General features: G+C 35.5%; 1 protein-coding gene across 1 annotated transcript in view; it reads left to right on the top strand.

Moving 5' to 3' along the window:
- Positions 1 to 16156, top strand: part of LOC136025136 (uncharacterized) — a 93414-nt gene that overhangs the window by 57587 nt on the left and 19671 nt on the right. Inside the window, exon 4 of the mRNA XM_065700883.1 lies at positions 4247 to 5109. The gene's annotated coding sequence lies outside the window, so the exon portion shown is untranslated. The remainder of the gene's footprint in view (positions 1 to 4246; positions 5110 to 16156) is intronic.

Raw genomic sequence — 16156 nt, 5'->3', positions numbered from 1 at the left:
AAACCTTGGAAACATGCCAAGAAATTCCCAGAAGTCTTGATATGGGTCCGCTTGAATTTGTTGTATTGCTTCACAGACAAAATTAATGATTGCTCAATATCAGATAACCCATTATTCTTAAAATTATCAGATATCAAAAAATGTCAAAAAGGTGCCGGGAAACAAATCACCGGTAGTATTTACCTGAAATTCAACTCCAACTCAGAAAATTGATTGCACAATCAACTTTTACGATATTGTGACACTTGAAAAAAATATGGTAGGGAAGGGGAGGGGGTAAATATGGAGGGGGCCATTGGGGCCTTGAAAAGGAAATCGGGCGCTGGTAGAGGCATTTGTCCTTGATGGGAATTTGGGGGCCCAAACATACACGCAAACCCGGTAACGGAAAACTAATGTACTCAGGACCCTTACATTATAATAATGGTACCTTGCTGGTTGTAGTTCAATTATCAATAATCAATAATCGGCTCGATACCATTAGAGCACAAAAAAATTCTTCCGACTGTATATTAGAATCCACATCAAAATCTCGTTTATTAGACAGCATGTCACTTCAAACGTGCTTCTTTTATTGAACAACAAACTTGGCAAGCAAAACTCAGATAATAATGTTCCAAGAGTTTCCATTATCAAATGCCCAGTTGTACTAATTGAATGCTTTCACCGAGAATATACTGTTAATATACAGAAAACAATGAAATTAATATAACATACGGTTAGATACCAAGAATATACTGAAAATAATGAAGAAGAAGATGGTGAACAAGACGAAAATAAGGATAACGAAGAAAAGAAAAGTTAAGAAGTGTAAAATAAAAACTAATGAAGTGAAAGCTAAAAGTGGATAGGCAACAACTGCCGAAGCTTGGGCCAAGAATGCCCATTGCCTAAAATATAATGACTGAATAATACAAAAGAAACAAATTTTAATGACTTTATCTTAATGACTAAAATAAACAAAAGATATTGTATGTCTTCAGCTTGTGGTTGTTATTAAATTAAAAAAACAAGTTATTTTCAAACTGAAAGTAGGGAGTAACATTAGAACTTCAAACGAACATGAATTATTACGTATATCTTTTAAAGATTTGTTCTTTCATTGATTTCAGTCAATGGAGAATTATTCAGCTCGTTACTCTCATTTTTATTAAAATAGTTTTGACCTCTTTTGCTGTTTTATTACTATGTCTTACAACATTAGTTCTGCAAATATACTAATTAAAGTTACGTGGAAGAATCTTTCCATGGAAAAATATTCCGTGGGGGATTGAATTTTCTGTGGAGGGAGAGCTGCATTTCCCGTGATTATTTGAAAAACGATTAGTAATTAAATAATAAACAAGTTTTTTCAACTGAAAGTAAGAACCAACAATAAAACTTAAAACGAGAAGAAAATATTACGTATATGAGATGGGTTGTCTTTCCTCAGTATGTCGCTCTTATGCTAGAGTTTCTTTTTGACCCTCTAACATAGGTTACTATTCTAATTAAATAGCCTTTGTGATTCAGGAGTCATTATTAAACAACTGAAACAAAAAATCAAAATTAGTTTATTATAAGGATATTATTAGTTTAAAAAAAGTAAAATTAACATGCAAATTTCGTTTTTAATTATTCATTCACGGTAAGCCAAATTCAAAACCTGTTTTAATTCAAAACATTATGAAATTAAATAAGGAAAACTGAAAGTAAGGAACAACATTAAAACGAACAGAAATTATTCCGTATATGAAGGGGTTGCCCCCTCCTCTATACCTTGCTCTTTACACTAAAGTTTGACAGTTTGTCACGATTTCTAAGAACAATTCCTGAAACACAAAGGCTGTTTAATTAGAAACGAAGTAATTTTAAAAGTGCTAGGCATTTTAGGGTGAAGAGCAAGCTATTGAGAAGGGGTGGGCAACCCTTCCATATATGGAATAATTTCTATTTCTTTTGAGCTTTAAAGTTGCTCCTTACTTTCAGCTAAAAAATCTTGTTTTCTCATTTTTTCTGATAATGTTTGAGTATAGAAGATTGCAGCTATTCTAGTGTTGTGAAAGGGTTTGCGGTAAGATTATTATTGAACCAAAAGAAGCGTACAACATATATACATAGAATACTGATAGTAAGCAAAAACAAAAGTATTAACATCAAATGAGGAAAAAAACGAAAAAAGAAAAAAACACAATAAAAAAATACCAGTGACCCATTACAAAAAATAACTAACACCCAACAGCAACTATTTGCTGAAAACACAGCCAGAACAAATTGTATACGATACTGATATCAGATGTTATCATCGATACTGAAATTCAACATCAAATAACTCCCTGCAAGGGTTTAGGGTCGGAAACCAGGGAAAAAAAGAAATAGAGAATAATTACATTTTGAAGAGTTCGTGCAATGTGAGCATTGGGCGACTTGACTCAAGACCCATCATTAATTCAGTAAATTTAAACTGTTTTCTAGCAAAGCTTTGACTCGAGCCAAAAATTCCTGACTCAACCGCGTTGAGTCAAACCAGGCAAGCATAGGTCCAAAGCTTGGCTGAAGACAGTTGGCTATGCGAAATGTAATTGAAATATCAAATATGGTTCAGATTGTTCGAACCTCTTCTCGACTTTTTTTCACATCACAATTCTTTTGACAAGTCATTAAATTACTTTTTACAATCGTATCTAACCTGAGTTTTTTTATGATGTCTGCATTAAATTTGATAATTTTTAGGTTAAACTATTGTTTTTCTAATCAAAGTCCAGAGTATTGCTGTAGATTTCACATATCTGACCAAATGATATCTGTTCATTCCACTGCTCCCGATAAAGTTTCGCTAACTCAGTTTAGTTATGTATGTAGGTATCACTATATGAAACTATTCATTCGTTAGGATTATTCATTTAGAGATTAATAACTTATCAATCCAATTAATTAATTTAATTTATATCATTAGTTTCACTTTCTTATAATTAATTCTGTTATTTTAATTTGATTAGTACACTGTACTATTTTCTTGTGTGTCAAGAAATTTTTTTTGTGCAAAAAATGTTCCTATAATAGTCCTATTTGGAAATTCTTATGATCATAACATGATTTTACTATTTATGATAAGTAAAAATTATTTATAAATATTTAGTTAAAAATATTTATTCATTTCATGGCTCCCGATCACCTTAAGCTTGTTCCGTTGTAGATATGTCTGTAGGAATTGCTTTATAGGAAGTCCTGATGAATGTAGCTAGCTCATTATAAATTTGTCAGGATCAGTATGTGGGCAATCTATATATATAAAAATAAGTTGTCTGTGTGTGTGTGTGTGTGTCGAGTGACGTCATGTTTGTCGACTGACGTCATTATAAGGATTGAGCTGTATGCGTCATGAAGTTGTTTGTCGACTGATGTCATGTTTGTCAACTGATGAAATTACATACCGGGACACCGGGACACAAATGACGACCAGGACACAGGGAATATAAATGACGACCGGGAACCTCAAAGAGAAATTACAGACTGGGACACCCGGACACAAATCACGACCGGGACACAGGGAATATAAATAACGACCGGGACATAGGGACACAGCTACAACGGGGACGCCGGGGGCACAGGCGGGCTATATAAATGACGACCGGGACACAGGGATTGTTCGAATAGAAATTACAGACCGGGCACAAATGACGACCGGGACACCGAGACACAGGGAATATAAATGACGACCGGGACACTCAAAGAGAAATTACAAACTGGGATACTGGGGCACAAATGACGACCGGGACACAGGGAATATAAATGACGACCGGGACACAGGGACACATCATTAGAATAATGAGGTATATATCTGAATACGGATTGTTTTTCCCATGGACAATTATATGTTGCATGTTCAAGAGTCAGTAAACCTGACAATCTATTTATATTCACAGACAATGGGACAGCGAAGAATGTTGTATATTCGCATGTTTTACGTAGTTAAAAACATATATATATATATATATATATATATATATATATATATATATATATATATATATATATATATATATGGCGCGAAATGCCCCAACAGCTAGTACCATATTTAGTCATTTTCAATATTTTCTTTCCTGAAAACTTCAATTAAATTCTGCACTCGAGCCAAAAATCCAAAGGAAACAGTATTTTTTAATTTACGTCTGCAATACCATCCTATTTTGTGGTGTTAAAGTTTTTTGTGGAAATTCTAGTTTTCTGTCATAATTAAATATGCTGAATTTCGTTTCTTTTTCAGTGGCGTAATTTTTACATCCAAGATAAGAAGAAGAAAGCTTTCAATTATGCTGATAGATTAAAACTGACACTCACACTATTTGACTAAGAGAATAATCTTTACCAGTTGCTTTTATATTCTGTTAAATGTAATGCAGAAGTGTTCGGAATGAACTCTAACGAGGATTTATTTGAATGCTCTTGCTGTGGGAAGATACAACTTCCAGGAGAAAAGGAAACCAGACCATTCTTACAAGCAGCTGAGCAGGTTTTACTGGACTATATTGACAAAAGCTGTCTCTTCGACATTGACAAACTAGTACTAGTTCCTGATGTGATTGGAAAAATTGGTAGTCAAGGTCTCAATGGGTTCGAAGCAGAATATAAGGTTTACAATCAATTGAAGCAATTAACTCTCCCTATTTATATCTTTTACAGCCTTAAATCTAATAACAAAACTGAAGAACTGGGTGATTTTTTACTAATAACTAAATAGTCAATTATTGTTTTAGAAGTAAAGGCTCGTAAATTGAATGAAAATGCATCAAAACAGGATCTAGAGAAATTTTTGAAGGAAACAATTTTAAAGGAAGGAAAAAAGAAGACACAAAAAGACCGTGTTTCAGAGGACTTTAGAAATTTTTTAGCTGGACACAATAGCTCTGAGTCTCCTACAATTCACTATTTCTATCTGTTCGTGAATACCAACTGTCCGAAGCCAACCGATACCAATTTTGAATTCTTCGATTCAAATGTGATATTGAAAAATAACACATTATTCCAAGACAATTACTTACAAGAAGTCACCCAACTGTGCACTGAAGAAGTTGAGTCTGTATCAATGGACGAAAAGTGTAACTATTCAATAAGGACGCTACTAGCATGGTTAGTAATCTTAAATTTTAATCATATTAATTTTGCTATCTCTCATTATAGCCCTAGAAACTGGGATTGAACCATACTTCTTATAAAGCCCACTGTTTGAAATACAGTCAGTCAGCCAGGTACTTAGAAGAATCCGTAGTCAATTTCTTCGGAAAATATCTAGCAAATCTTCTTGTTTTTGGTGTTAGTAAATCTTCCTCCTCTTTTTGGAGCACCCATGCTTCAGAACCATATCCGATCACTGTCATCACTGTTGCTTCCAATATTCAAATCTCGGTTGGCAGGCTTATCTTTCTATTCTTCAAAACTTTTTCAGCTTTGAAAAAATACCCAGAGCCTTGGCTATTCTACATTTAACATTTTCAGTGATAATACTACCAAGGTGAGTAAAGCTGTCCAACTGAATAATCTTTTCGTTACCAAACGTCACCTTTTATTTTTTCTTATCAGTCTACCTGGTCTTCTTAACAATAATTTTCAAACCTATTCTAGCACCCTGAACTCGCAAAAAACTCTAAAGATTCATTCATTTTGCTTAAACTTTCAACTAGGATATTTAAATTATCAGTGTAATATAAGTCCGGGAAAGTTTTTCTTTCCAACTTGAATCCGTACTCTCGCATTGCCTTTCCTATGTTCCTTAAGACAAATCCCTCAAAATTATCAGTATAAGGGGGGAAGGTAGAAACAACCCTGCTTAACTCATGACTTATTACATAACCAGCCACTAATCTCATTTCTTATCACTTTTCCTAAGCACTGTTATTATCACTAAAACCTCTTTTGTGTATTTGTCTGGTATACCATACAAGAATAAGACCTTCGTTAAAGCTCTTCAATCAATAGAATCAAAAATTCGTTAATAATCTATAAAACTGAGGACTAAAGGCGTTTGATAACTCAGGCACTTCTCAATTATTGACCTAAGAGTAAAAATTTGGTAGACACATCCTCTACCCTTTCTAAGACCGCTCTCTTCTTCTCTTATAACTTAGTCTACAGCATCTCTCAGTCTAAAAAGTATCATATTACCAAGTAATTTGCTACCCACACAGACCAGGCTAATGTCTTGATAATTGCCACACTCACTCTTATCTCCTTTCTTATACAGTGGTTTAATCAGGTTTTCCCTAAAACCGCTAAGAACCTCCCCTTTATAAAAAGTCATATTCATAATCTCCAGTAGAGTTTCTTATAGAGTTTTTTCATCAGGTTTTCCGTAAAATCGCTAGGAACTTCCCCCTTTTCAAAAATCGCATTCATAATCTTCAGTAACTCATTTCTACCCTCAGAGCCACCATATTTAAGGAACTCATTTACCACACTAACTGTACCTGGGGCCTTACTATTTTTAATCCTTTAAGTACTAACGCTAATTTTTCCTCACAAAACAAATCTTCCTTCCCATCCAAGGTATCAAAAACTTTTTCATTTTCCTCTATATCTTTTCCTGCAACTCTATCTTGGTTTAGCACATTCTCAATACGTTCCACCATCTCTCTTTAGTTCTTTCCTTATTACCAATTGCTGCCCCACCTCTATCTTTAACTGGGTCAATTACAGACTGACTGCTCCCTCTCAATTTACAAACAAGCCATTAAAATATTTTACTATTATACCATCTAGCTGCGTCTTCCAGATCCTCCAAAACTTGATCCATGGCCTTCACTTCACACCATCTTAGTTCATATTTTAATGCTTTCTCGACTTTCTTTACATTGCACTTATTTTCATATTATCTATCACTCAGATAATTCTTGTATAAGCCCCTTCTCTTCTCATTTAAACACAAAGCATATTCACTAATATTCCTGGTTGTGTTCCATACTTTCTTCCCCTAGACGCCATCAGCGACTTCACACAATATTTTCCTAAGTTACTCAATCCATCTTCTAAATTGTAAAATTTTAAGCTCTACAGTTTAGTATTCAACTGTTACTGGAAATTTACTCTCAAATCCTTATCCTGGTGTGGACAGATATTACGACCTCCCGGGAGGTAGTTATCCTGTGAAATTTCACCTTTAAATTAACCCTTGACACTACTAGATTGTGACCTTTACTTTTAAAATCAATAACAGCACTCTTATATACCCTAATATCTTCGATTGATCCTGCCAGTATTTGGTTTACAATATCATAATTAATAAGGATTTCTATCTTATCATCATGCGGATACCATGTTAGCTTATGGGCCATTGTATGACCAAACACTGTTTTTGTTACACCTAGATGTTTATATTTGCATCAGTTGTAAATGCATCAGTCTGTAGCCATTACTGTTTTCTTTTCCTAAACCAAATTTTCCTAGGCTAAGATACCATCTATCACTATTTCTACAGACCTGGGCGTAAAAATCTCCTAATTAAAACAACATATTACAACCTGGGACTCTCATATATTCTATAACTGATACCCTGCACTTTTTAGTCATAAAGTCAGCGACTAGTATTATAAAATTAATACCTCCCAGCCTAAGCAAAACTTAGCAGCTTCCTCTATCATCATGAGCCTTACTCCCTGTCTATGTTCCCCATTTTACCTACCTGAATAAATACATTCTCTATTACCTGGTTTCATGTTCCCTACCCCTAGAATATGAGTTTTTCAAACTCCTAATGAGTCCAATTGAATTGTCTGAATTTTTTAGTTAAAATATTGATAATATAGTTATTTTTGTAACTTTGCAACATTCAAAGCTCCAATTTTTATATTCTTTAAATCATTGATATTATTTTGGCCTCAGAAAAACAATGGTCCCGGATACCAGTGCGGGACGGGGACCAACACATCTTCTCAAGTCTACACCGAAGCGCTTAAACCGGCTTAGAAACGGAAAGCAAGAAGTCCCTGGGACCTCTAGTATGAATGGAGGCTTTGTGCAATGCCGGTACCATCTTGGTCACAACACGGTTTTCAGCACTTGGTGATGCTCCTATAACAACAATAGTCAAAATCCTGCACAGACAATCTCAGGCCTATCACATCTGACTCATTATATATTCATGCATACAAATGTTACGCTACTACGGGGAAACAACCCATAGTAGATAAATTAGCTATGATTAATTGTGGAAAGACAAATACGAAACATTTCTAGTAAATAGAAATCAGAGCACAATCATCTTAAAAATAGCCAAACTTGACGAAGCAAATTATCAAGTACTAGTACTAAACCTAATTCCTACTATTGTACATTTTAAGCGACAATCAAATGTTTCAGCCACAGCTGTAAGAAAGGGTTCAGCAGTTGGGAAATCAACTTTCCTTTTATGCTTTCGGCTAGAAAAAAAAATTATAAAAGAAAATCCTTTGGCGTAACAAATGTGAGAAATATTATCTTCGAATAGTAATCTTAATTTTTTTTTGTTCATGCTTTAATTACCATTTCATAGACAGGCACCACGATAGCGCTGCCTAAATAAAGAGTAAAGTAGGCCAAATGTATTATTTTTATTTTGTTTTCGCCAAGGCATTTCTTATGGAAGGAGATGTCGTAGAAACTTTGGAAGGAGCTTATTCGATCGGAGTTCTAGTGCCCCACAGCCCTCGGAGCAAGAGCTGTTATTTATGTCCATACTACTACCGCTGCTACTGTTAGTATACCTGGTAATACTAAAACTAGTGCCGCTGGTACTCCTACTACAACCACTATGACTACTACTACTAAGTCTAAGGTCATGAAGGTGAAAACTTCCGGGAATATTAAGGGGCAAGTTGAACTAAATCACAACATACTTTGTGCATTTAGGTTTTCTAACGGGCTGGTTGAATCAGCAAAATCTTAGAAATGGCTTGGAGTATTAGGTTGAAACTTACTGGGGTTGTTATTTGGGATCGTAAACTAACCAAAAAATAATATTCGTATGCCAAAAATTGTAACATCCTGAAAAAATATTTATGGGCACTTGAAAATTATTCTGAAAAGCTGTTTTGAAAGGTAATTTTTATGTCTACATGCCTATTAAAGATTTTACTCATTAAAGTTGCCATAAGCGCAATATGGAATGAAATTTACAGTTTTGATGCCATTTTTTAGAACAGAAAGGCTGGAAAGTGTGAAAACTATCTTAGTTCTTACGGTTTAAAATCATATACAGGAGGTTTAAATCCCTCCTCTTTATTAATCCCTTCCCAGTCCCTTTCAGAAAGTCCACAAATTGTCTCGTGGCTAGCAGAGCTATGGGACAATTGCAACATTGTAGAGAATATCTAATACCCTAATCTAAAGATCTTAATCATGTCAACGTGTTTTTTAGTGGAGTAATAAAAATAAACTTACTGAAAAAGAAATTTTTCAAAGAAAGGTAAAGAATCTTATGAAACTTAAGACAAGCAGAAATACATTCATATAATAATTAAAGAGACCAGATATTACTTTTGAGACAAACAAAAACGAAATCACTTCTTGATTATAACAAAATCAATGATCATATGTCTAATGGCTTACAAAAAACGATTAAAATTTGTCTGATGACAAGCCAGTCGTATAGAAGAAAAAAGCCCATGACTCGTTGTCTTATTACGCTTTTGATAATTATAGAAAAAGCTATGGCCAAAATATTGATGACCGATTTATTGCATGGTAAATTTTCTCGATACGCTTTTTAACATCCCTCTCCATATGTCCTGCAAGTTTCAACTTCATGCTCTAAGCGGCTCTTAGAATATTGCAGATCCTCCTTTTTGATGAACCGGATACACATAGTGCCTTTTGATTTAGTCTAACATGCCCATCAACAGTCTTCAAAGTTTGACCTTATTGCACTTGGCCTTTTGGGATGCACTCGCGAGTCAAATATTTCCCCCTTTACTAGTCATAAATTTTCATGTTAACAATAGGCAAATTTACAACCATTACCCTGTAGCTATTGGGAGCATGGCATCCCTTGAGGATTAGGTATTTGACCTTTTGAAATAGCTTGAACAAAAGTTGAGTTGTTTTTTTATTAGTGTTGAGCAAAGGGAGTGCCTAAAAAGAGCAAAGAAAGGGGGGGCTGGTTGCCCTCCAACATCTCTACAACTTCTAAACATAGTTCTAAGTTTTAACTTAATGATATTGCTTGTATTTTCTTTTCACAGCCAGCCAGCACATAGTGTGTTTTGATTCTATTCTGCATCCCTCTCAACAAAATGAGGGCAGTAAACAGCCAGTGGAAAAATTGTGCAAATATTTTGGTCAAGACCTCCGCGTGACCGTCCTCAGTGCAGAATAAAACTGATAAAAATTAAAAAAAAAACCTTAAACAAAACACAAAACTAAAATAGGATGACCCTTTTTGAGTAACAATGAAAGGGTAACTGATTAAAAAACGCAACTCTAAATGGTATTTCCAAATTTCATTAGATTCTGTAATCAATTTCATCTGATAACAATCTACCAGGAAAGCGATTAGCCTTTAGGAGTACTTTACATAAGATGAAACAATAGACAAGTTGCATAATTTATAGCCTTTGCCCCGGGGGCTCTGATGGTTTTCGCATCCCCGTAGTCATAGTTATTAGACCTTTGAACTATTTAGAACAAATTTTATCTCAAATTTCGATTGAATATATTTGGGGAAAAAGAACGTGAGGGACTGGCTGCCTTTCAATTACTTTCGACGCTTGAAAAGGGCACTAGATATTCTGACTTTCTAACTGAATAAATCCTCCCTGAAGCTTATAGGACCACCCCTTCCAATGAAGTGCCTCTGGGAAAAGAAACATTTAAGTCTTATAGTTCTTTACAATAGGCAACGCTATCGCATTGCCTCTTTCATTTTTATATTGCAATCTAAAGTGTAATTTTTGGAGTTCAAAGGTTGGAAAGCAAAATAGGGGCAATATAATCAACTGATATGACAGCTGAAGCAATTAATAGCTTTTGAATAAGTCGTCAGAATATGATGGCTATTTGTGTCCTATTACCACCAGTGTACTTGGCAAAGTGCCACTACTGATCTTGCTAGTGCCTGCTATCGCAGTCCAGACGGGCTACGGTTTCTAAAAGTTCTACCCTCGCTGGGATTCTTATTGTGGGCCTGTTAAAGGTAATGAATGGCTTGTTCAGATGAAAGCACAAAATTCATCCCTTGAGTATGCAAGTTAATTTTATACTGGTATGAGTCATCAACACTCTGAGTTTCGGAGGCTTTTTTAATTAGCAGATTCGGTACTTGTGTATTATTCAGAAAACACTCAATAAGTGAAGTTAAGTTCTTTCGTGAAACAAACTCCGATTCAGGTATATTTAATTAAATATTGTATATATAGAGGTGGTTAGGTTATGTTAAGTTAGGTATTTGATATAATACATCCCCCCCTCCTAATGCGCAAATATATATCCAAAACTTTTGATAAAGCTAATGAAATAAAACAAAATATGATGAAAATATAATACTTTATTAGTAATAAATGGTATTCTACTGTCAGCAAACGCGGTATTTACATGTAAATTGACTTTTTTCAAACTTGGCCTATTGTTACACTTCCAAAAATGTTCTCTTTTTCAGTCTTTGACTAATCCCAAATCTTCATTTCAAATCCATGTTCAGACACTTTCTTTTATCACTCTGCGTAGCAAAGTAAATTGAGTTCTGTCTTTGTGGCCATGAAACCGGATTTTCGCATCGTAGTTTGTTTCACGAAAGAACTTAACTTTACTTATTGAATGTGTTCTGAATAATACACAAGTACCGCAGATTCTTTCAAGATGTCTCGTAATGGGTTAACCGAGTAAGAATATTAACAGGGCTAAAATATATCAAGGAGGCACACTCGTGCCTCTATAAAGAGGCGAACCACGACAATGTTAAGCGATCTTCGGCTTGGGGGGGCTGCCGCCCCCCAAACCACCCGCTTTTAAAGACTCTTTTGTACAGGTTTTTTGTTGTGGGGGGCTGCCACCCCCTAACCCCCCGCTCTTGGCTTTGGAAAGGGCCTCTTTTAATTAACAAAAAATTGAAATGAACAAATAATGGAATAACTTCGAAAAATGTTAAACACAAGAGGACAGTCCCCCCACAACAAAAAACCTGTACAAAAGAGTCTTTAAAAGCGGGTGGTTTGGGGGGCGGCAGCCCCCCTACTGCCTCTCCTAATTCCTGTACGTTTTTAGGTTCGACTTTGAGACGCAGCCTCTTTAACTCTTTAAGAAAACGAAGTTTTTTTTCATATTATTTACTGAATAGGGACCCAGAGTTGAAGTATTGAGATTGAAGAAACATGAAATTAAGTTTACAAAAAGGGTGTTTTCTGATAATCAGGGCCCAAATGCCTCCCTCCAAATATAAACTATTACCATCATGTAATATTGGCCAAAAAAAAAGATAAAAAAAAAGCATTTGGCTGTTTTTATTTCTTGGTTTTAGATTATATTGTTTTTAGGTTATTTTAGTTATAATCTGTGCTTTATCAGCGTTGAAGATGCCTTGTTTTTATACAGGCGATATATCTGTGTCGTTTCAGTTTTTATCTTTCTGTTCTACTGCCCGTAGTCCCGTTTCTAAGTTATTTGTTGAAATTTCTCTTTTTGTTGTTCTTTGTTTTTGCCAGGCCGGTTCTGCTTAAGATCTTTCAGGGGAATTCATCCATCGACCAACCCACCAGGATAATAGGAAAAATCAAAAAGGTCAAAAATCATATAGGTTTTGGGTCATCACCAATCAAAGTCCATTATCAAGGCTAAATCAGAAACTTTCCAGTTGTTTCTAAGTTATTCGAGGGAAGTAAATAATTAGGTCCTTACATATGCGATGATATAAGACGTCATGGAAATAGCTAAACTAGTTTCTTAGCCCCCGACGATGAAAACAAATCCAGATCTCACGAATTTATGGCCCCTTGTGACACACGAAGCAAAAGTGCTCTTATTCTTCAACCTTCACAAGGGCCTATCTTGCCCTTTTTTCTGCATAAGTTCTCTTTTCCATTTCCTGTTCAAAATTTTCGAATGTAGATTCCCATATACTACTTGACCCGAGTCCAAGCTACCACCCATAAATTCAGTTGGTCTCTGCTAAACATTTTCATGTTTAAATGGTATTGTCTCTCATAATAAATATAATCAAAGTCTCTACTGAATAAGAAAATAAGCGAATTTGTTGGTAATATCTCTTAATTGATTAATCGATAGTTGCAAACTCAGCAATTACCACACAGTAAAAATAACGATATATAAATATTATTTAGAATTACCAACGACAGACATTATAAATTTTAGTAATGTTTTGAATAACTGATAATATTGGCACTTAATTAGCGAATAACAATTTATTTCGCAACCAACCAGTCTCCGACTAGTGAAATAAATCTCCAAAAAGCGAAATAACGAGGGTAATGCCAGGCAAGAAAGTAAACTGAACAAACGTGCAAATTTTATATTGATGAATTATCTGGTCTGAAAATGACACAGGAAAAACCACCCTGCGAAATAAACCAAATATCAACACTAGATACTAGTCAATCCATACGGAAATTGCACTATGTTTCTAAATGCTCCACCTAATTTACTTCACCTAGGAAGATCGCGCCAAACAGGACAGGTCTATCTCCCCTTCCTATCGCCAAGTGGGTAAATTTTCGCTAATTTGCCGTATAAATGGTCTTATAACCTTCAATACTGCAAGTCCATCTGCAAGTCCACTAATTCCACTCGAAAGATAACCCAGCTTTTACTTTCTTTTGTCCATTCTTACATCCCAGGGTATTTTTTTCTAATACGGAGGGATTTCACTACTGCAATCTCAATTACCCCCAAATCCCTGGATTTGTTGAAATTTCTTCTTCTATTCTTCAAATCTTAAAATTGTCTCATTATTACAGTGAAAACAGCCGTTCTATTGTTTTTTGTTTTGTTTTTTAATCAAGCTATTCCTAAGTCCCCTTTTCCAAAAGGTGCCCTCGCAGATACAATGTGTTCTCCCTATAGATAGATAGATAGATAGATAGAATAATCAACAAGAAAAGCCCAATTGGGCCATGGTAACATACGCAAAACAAGTGAAAAAATACAGCAACAAACATAGACTGAAAAGACATTAAGCTAATTATTTAAGAAAACATCACGATACCTCATACCTACCCGGACAAACTTTCCAAAATTATTTATAGTTAAGTAACACCTACTTCTCAAAATTTCCGAAATCCAATATCTCCCCCCAACCTCCCTACCAAAAATTTCCAAGCGCAAATCCCTCAACTCCCTACAATCCCCTAAAAAATGCTGCAAAGATTCATCCATCTCTCCACACATAGGGCAACTGTGAGGACCATCCCTCAATTTATTTCTCCCTAAATATTTCCTACGTTCTCCAAGAGGCATAAAATTTCCCCTTACATACATTATCCATTTCAAATCATCCGGAGCCAATCCTATTTTTAGGTAAATTTCTTCGCCCCGGTTTTCCTTGACCTCCGCATATATCCCAAGGGACGGCGAGGTGGCCTTCTCAGTTTGCCAAACCTGAACTTCCTGAAATTCTAGCCTAGTAGCAACTACCCTAGATACAGTACCTACCATCTCTCCTATCCCCTTTCCCTCATTCCAGCAATTACCTAGCCCTTCACGGTCTAATATATTCTTCACCTGACTTGGCCACGGATCCTTCCTCCTATCTTGAAGCATCATTAAAAATGCTCGTTTAACTAGCCTGTTATCTTCTATCGATGATACCCTTTCCCAAAATTTAACCATACTAATTAACCTACTCTGTCTCATGCACTTTATTCCTATATCCCCTCTTAGTACTAACCCATTAAACTTATTATCAAGGCCTATCATACGCTTGAAAAACCTCAACTGCATTCTCTCTAAATTCAACCCCTTATTAACCCCCGAAAGCTCCGCCCCGTAATGCAAAGCCGATCTAACCCTAGCATTAAAAACATTCTTTAGCAGTCCTACATCCCTAATTTCCTTGATACTACTTTTACTTAACAATCCTAGTAGTCTATTTCCCTTACTTTCTACTATCTTGAGATGTTTTTTCCATTTCCCATCTGACGAACGCCTACAACCTAAGTATTAAAATTCATCTGCGTAGTTTAGTGTCCTACCTTCATACGTAAACTGACACTGCGAATCTATCTGTTCTCCACTTTTCCTAACAACCATTACCACCGATTTCTTTATGTTTAACACTAGTTTCTTATTCCTAAAATAAGAAGATGCTAGATCTAGCAGTTGTTGTAAATGATCTTTACTTTTCGCTACTAATGCTATGTCATCCGCAAATAGTAATGCCATAACGCTTGCACTTGAAAGCTTAATTTTTGGGGCACCTCTGCCTATCAAATATTCTTCAAAATCATTAATATACAATGAAAATAGCCTTGCGGAAATTGTACATCCCTGCTTAACACCAAGTCTACTCCTAATAGCCCTAGAGAAATCCTTGCCTACTTGTTCTAAAATCTTAACTATATTACACATAGATACTATAATCTTAATAATTGCGCTTGGTAGCCCTAGTGCTAACTATGACTCTATAATTAAACTTCTATCCACTCCATCAAACACCCCTTTTAAATCCAAAAATGCAACAAATAGCCTGCCCTCTTTTCTTCTAGCCTGTTTCCTAATCCTCCCCAACAAAATAAAAATCTGATATATAGGACCATAGCCTTTTCTGAACCCTGCTTGTGAATCTGATAAAATTCTATTTTGGTCTATGCAATTATCTATCCTACAACATAATATCTTAGCAAAAACCTTACTAAGCGCATTACTCAGGCTTATACCTCTATAATTCCCAAGGTCTAATCTATCCCCCTTTTTAAATAACGGCACAACAGACGTAGCCCAAGACAAGAGCCATTCTGCACTGTTCAATATACCGGAAAACATCCCTGCTATAAAAGGCAGCAGCCACACCCGTCCCCACTTCCAAAGTGCGGTTGGTATTCCATCTATACCTGGAGCAGACCCGCCTGTCATTCCTTTCATTGTCTCCCAAACTTCACTTACTTGGATGGGACCAACCAAATCATAATCACATTCTTGCATTGGCCTATCAACTTAATCACGTAAAGCAGATACTAGAGCTACACTTAAACTAGTTCCTCCT

The sequence above is a fragment of the Artemia franciscana genome, chromosome 3 (genome assembly GCF_032884065.1).
Source record: "Artemia franciscana chromosome 3, ASM3288406v1, whole genome shotgun sequence".
Lineage (NCBI taxonomy): Eukaryota > Metazoa > Arthropoda > Branchiopoda > Anostraca > Artemiidae > Artemia > Artemia franciscana.
This window is presented reverse-complemented; position numbering and strand designations above follow the sequence as displayed.